This window comes from Caloenas nicobarica, chromosome 5 (genome assembly GCF_036013445.1).
Source record: "Caloenas nicobarica isolate bCalNic1 chromosome 5, bCalNic1.hap1, whole genome shotgun sequence".
In the NCBI taxonomy this organism is placed as follows: Eukaryota; Metazoa; Chordata; class Aves; order Columbiformes; family Columbidae; genus Caloenas; species Caloenas nicobarica.
Window position 1 is genome coordinate 49,308,736 of NC_088249.1, and position 6,000 is coordinate 49,314,735.

The window sequence follows — 6,000 nt, forward strand, 5'->3', positions numbered from 1 at the left end:
CCACAGAACTTACCATTGCAGCTGCTGTGCTCCTCACCTACCAGTCCCTGTCCCCACACTGCAGCCCAGAGCTGGGATGCAGCTGGCAAGACTTGCCAATGGCTCCACATTTCCAAAGATGACTTGTCATATATATTTTTTTCGTGATGAAAGCTCAGAATAATAAGAGCCACGAGAGGGTGCAATGTTTGTTTTCCAGCTGGCAAGGAAATGAAGAGAGGCTGTCATTGTTCCTCATTCACAGACTGTTAATCAACCGAATTTCCCTGCTCTCCCCTGTGCTGTTGCTGAGTCCATCCTCTCCCCTTCTCCATGGCTTCCCTGTGTAGGAAACAATTACCTTACAAATATAATAGGCCCAGGCAGGATCTCTCAACAAAGTATGTTTTAATAATGATTTTGCAAGATCAGGTGTTCTACCTAAAGGTAGGCACATATAATAGGGCAAAAAGCCCCTGTTTATATCCCTCCAAATCCCAGCTGCAATTTCCCTCTCCCGTTCCTGCAGGGTTTACAGACCACCCGACTCCTGCCTCAGTTTACATATTTTATTCATCTAATCCAAACAATACCCTTCCCCTTATCGATCTATTTAAAATATGGGTTCCTGGCTCTTTGGCTAGCCTTCCCCCTAGTTTAACTTGTAAATACAGGTATCAGTATACATTCCAGGATTAGTTCAAAGAGATTTTGTTCTACATTAAGGTTTCATAGTCTGATGTCTCTTGGTCCTTCCCCCTGGCTGGGGTCAGGCACCAGCTCCTCAGTTTTGTAAAAATAGCATTCCTTTGTTAAACGTTCCTTACACCTGGAGCAGGCTGTCCTACACAGGGTTCATTGCTGAGGCTTTACCCTTCAGCTCTGCTTTCATTTGCTGGGGCTCATTGGCACATCCTGAAGTCAAGGGCAGATGTTGGCTCCAGCTCTGCGGTCTCCTGCTTTGTCTTGCAGGAGCCGGTGTGAGCAGTGATGCTTCCTGCTGCGGGTCCTGTCTCCCTGTGCAGCACTGGACATGGGCTCCCAGCATCCCTAGATTTGGGTGCTCTCCTGGCAAACCATGGCATGCAGGCACTTGGTGCTCCAGTGTTAACACCTGCTGTCCATGGCCCCACTGCCTAGGTCATGCATGGAAGCTGACAGCCCCTGCCAGATTTCAGAGCAAGTAGCAGCACTGCGCATAGGAAAAGAGACCAGGAGGGAGCACACCAGGTTCCATCCCTCTGTAACATCGCAGCTAGTGTCATCCTCTCCCTAGCATACCCATGCCCCTGAGTGGGCAGCAGGCACCACGCGAGATGGGTGAGCACCTGGTTCTGCAGGTGCAAATACACCCGAATTCCTGCCAGGTCTGCAGAAGGGAAGAACTGTCCCAGCTGTGTCTCCCAATGCCCTTGCTACCCAGCAGGGACCTGCCGCAGTGCCCAGTGCCACTCTTCCCTGCAGCAGCCCACCTTTTCTTTATTTGTTTTTCTTTCCTTGAGAACTATTCTTTCCCTCCCATATGCTGTAGTAATTACAAGCAGTAACTTAACAGTTGCTCTGCTATTCCAGGCTCAGCAGAGACATGCACCTCCGCCTTTCCCCCTCCCATGGCTCCAGGTCAGCGACTTGGCTTCAGCAATCAGGGATTCCTGCAATTTCTGCCACTCTGGAGAATTTGGACCCTTCTCCCCTCAGTCACCATCTGTCCTCCGCCTGCCAGTGTTGCCAAGGGGGATGGGACTGCAACATCCATCTGTTACCATGAAGAAAGCTGAGCCAGAAAAGGGACATGCCCCACATCCAGGGTGAAGGCCAGCAGAGAGGAAGTGAGAGGAATTTTCTTGTATATTTGTTTTATTATCATGTGTCTGGTGTCACTTGTGAGGTCTGCTGCAGGTGACAACCACCACCCTTGCTCACAATGGACAGGGCCTCCTAAGCCATCTTGGTGGGTAGATGGTAGCCTTAGACATGATATGGCAGATACCACCGTCACAGCTGGTGGACTAAGTCCACACCCCTTAGATGAATGCAGTGCTGTTCCCTTCTCCCATGCAACAGTGGCAATGCAAAAGCAATTACACTAAAAAAACTTCTTTGGTCCAGCTGCTTTGGTAGCAGCCCAACACTGCAGGCTGCAACCAACTGAGCTAAAAATGGTGCAGAGATGGAGAACAGAGCTGAGCTGAGCTGAGAGGGTCAAATGCAGCTTTTCAGTGGTGAAGAATGGTAGTTGCAAGACCAGACTCATGTAATTAAAGGTTGTATCATGTTGGCCTGGGCTTATCCCAAAGAGGCCTTTGCTAAAGAGATAAGGGAAAAACAAGGAGGTTGCCCATGGCCTGGAGGTCCTCTTCGCTGTCCTGTGTTGCATGCTGCTCCAGCTGTATTGACACATGCATACGTAGCCCACAGTTCCCCTGGGCATGCCATGTCACCCTCAGCGCTGCACCATGCTGCATCTCGTCCTGGCATGCTCCCCACTATGGAAATAGAAATAGAATACAAAATAAAAGCTACTCAGTGCAATTCCTCACAAACTCCACCCATGCTAAGGAGCCAGTCCCAGGAAGCAGCACCTGGTCCCAAACAGCTGATCTCAGAGAGAGAAGAGAGGAAAAAAAAAGGCAGAAAGGCCCAGAGGCCTCTGCAAAACAGCAGGATGGCAAAAGGCCAAACTAAAGAAATTCCCAAATGGAACTCCCCCAAACAGGTCTTTGTCCCAGCTCTGACAAAGAGAACATGAGAGAGATCATAGTTTCCCCACACAGCATACCTGGGATCCAGAGCAGCACCCAGTCCTCCTGCTTTGGATGTGGAAGGGTTTTTTTCTCACTTTACAAGAGATTTTTGCCTACAGCTTATCCTATTGCTGAAAGCCCAGCATGAAACTATGGCAGGATAAGGTGTTTCTGCCTTCTCCTCCTCGAGGGAAGCACTGCGTTTCAGATCATCCCAGTCTCTTCCCAGTCAGCAAGGCTGCCAAGGCCAGAAGCACATCTCCAGCACAGATGAAGCTTCACAGAAATGTGTCAAGACAGCCCGATCCACGGAAGTGGTAGCGAGACGTGTGAGTCTCTGCTTCATGCTGGCTCATCAAGCCCACGAAAGGCTGTGCTTCGCTTCTTAAGCAGTGCGAATCTGATGCCTGCCTGCTTGCTCCTGTACGGTCCAGTATCAGCTGCTTCCCGTCTTCCAAAGGCAACGTTCCCAGCACCACTGGTTGCAGCAGGCTCAGGGCAGCAACAAAGCCCTGCAGGAACCTGAGGCAAGTGTCTACAGCGTGGCCAGAACCCGAATTCACTTTTGGCAAGCTGTGGTGCAGGCAGGTTACCTGTTCTTCTTCCCTTGAGTGCTCTTGGTTTTACTGAGAAAGAAAAATGCTGGGGATTAAAGACAGTATTTTGCAGAAGGGTGGGATTTGCCAGAGCCACCAGCCTGCAGTGGACGCGGCTCCTCTCTCATGAGGGTATACCACAGCAGGTAACATCTTTCCCTGCCACCAGCCAGCCTGTCCTCACAGGCGGTAGTTCCCACAGGGTGCCTGTGGCAGGTCTCTCTAAGGGATGGGGGTGCATGCTCTTTCTCATGGTCCTCTCAGAGTTGTATGTGGGAATAAAAAGTGGGAATGTGCAAGGAGGAGGGTCTTCCCAGGAATTTCACTTCCCATGAATTTCACTTCTCACTTCAATGCAGTGGTGGGCAAGGTCAGGGTCCATGGCCAGGGCTTTTGTACACAAAGAGGCTTTTCACACACAGGGTGACTACAAAAATTGCATATCTCTGCTTTTGGGTCGGCAGCCGCAATACTCTGCTTTGAATTACTCTCCACCCAGAGGGCATTTTGAAGAGGTGACATGGTGCTTATCTGAGCTGGCTTTGATGTTTAGCAGCGCTGCAGGACCACCAAGCACAGGCTTCAGTGCTGGCACTGGTCGCACTGGGACACACTAGAGGATCGTTCGCCCAGGGAAGCAACACATGCCTCGCTTACACCTCCCACGAGGGAGTAGGCAGCCTCAGGAAGAGGCGGCTTGAAAAGCCTGTGCTGTCTCGTACGGGCAAGCTGGCAGCTCCATCTGGCTCTGCTTTGGTGGAGCCCTCTGAGGATCTGCCAAGGGTGGCTGGTGGGGTCTGTGGGTGGTGTGCCAGGAGAGTGTGAGGAGGAGGAGCAGCAGGTGGAATACATGTGCCCCACACAAGTTTCTCTTGGAGGGTGCTAACCCTTCATTAAAGCAACCAGACTGCCCCATGAGAGGGATGGTGGGTTTAGGTGCCCATTTACGGTGTGTTGCTGGTGCTCAGTTGGAGGGGAAGGTGCTATAGGGGCTGCAGCTGACCCATATGCAGTGACCCTGGGGACATACTGGGCTTTGTGCTGAGGAGGTTCAGCCAACAGATGTTCTGAGCCACCACGTGTGTTTGACATACAGTGAAGTCTTTTTGCGGCTCTGCTCATTTTCCCAGGTCTCCCACTTTGCTCTCACTCTCCCAAAAGGCGGTGATTTTTTTCTTGAGGCCAGTGATGTAATAGCTGAGTCGTCATCAAAACAGGAAGCTGGAGTATTTGTTAGGATAAAAACACATGGGATTAGCTCCTTACTCCTCCTCTCTCTGAGCCCAAGCTAATTCGCAACAAAATTACACTCCTTATCTCCATCCAAGTTTTGCAGCAGAGTAACTGCAGCCATTTGGTTATTGGTTCCTTCATTTCAATGTCTTTCATCATGTGCCACAATTAATCTGATCTGTATGAGGCAGGATGAGTAGGAGTCAGAAGTGAAATCGTAATCGTCTGTGCCTTTGGCATGCGGGAATGGAATAATTTTGCAGTCTGATCTCCACACTGGTAGCTCTAGAAAAAGCCTTCATCACTTGAACAGCTAACACCACTGTGCAAGGCTAAGGGGAACTTACGTAAATGGAAATACTCAGTCCTGGGTGCCATCACTGTTCCCTGTTCATTTATTTTTGCAAGGTGCATGCTATAAACCACCATGGTCAATGCCTGAAAACCAGCTGGCAACAGTGGGCTCTGGACACAAAGACAAGTCCGTGACAAGTTGTCTACAACCTCATCAGTGCTTGCTGTCACCTGCCACGATGTGATACCAGGCAGCTATTCCCCAGTGTTGTTTCGTTGCCTGAGTCAAAGGTAAAGCGTTTTTAGTGGGCTGAGAGCAAGGAGGCAAGTGGAAGGAGCATGAGGAAGTGACATGGTGCTGCCCAGCCCTGTCCTGGCTCTCCTGGCACTTTTTGCTTGCTAGATCCCACTAGTGCAGCACCGGCACTGGTTTTTGCTACCCTGACAGCTGGGATAGAAGTGTTTCCTCCTGTCTAGCCCAGACTACCCTTGCCTCCACCACATTGACTTTTCTTCTGCCTACACAAACCCAGGTCATCACAGCCCTTTCTGTATTTGAAACATCTCCTCAGTCTTCCCTTTCCTAGACAAAACAATCCCAGTTCCTTTACCAACCACTCCTTGATCGCTTTTCTGCCCATCCCATTGCTCAGCTCTCTTCAAGGGCTTCTTACCACTCTTGAAAAGCATTACCAGCACAGAGCAGAGTTAACCATGCAAGGGAACTGTTTTGCACTGTTCAACACAGCGTTATTAACCCATTTCATGGATTGTGATCAAAAGCACCTTTTCTATAGAGATTCTTCCTCTCTGTCCTCCCTTTGTCCAACTGATTATCCCATCTTACCTCACCCTCACTTCTGTTGAGTTATGTTCAGGAAGGGGTTCCAGATTCTTTCTCCAGTTTCTCATGACCATTTTGAATCATTATCCCTTTGTCAGGTGTGCTTGCAATTCCTCCCATTTGCTGTTATCTCCAGACTGAATACCTGAATGGGTTAACAATTTTGATCCCTCTCTGTTTTGGCCAGAGCAACCAGTAAATATGCTCCGCTCACTCCTTGTATAGTGTTTTTCATCTCTACAATCATTCCCCAGACTTTCCCATGAGAATGTTTTATCCATAACAATGCCTAAAGTCTTACTAACATCAA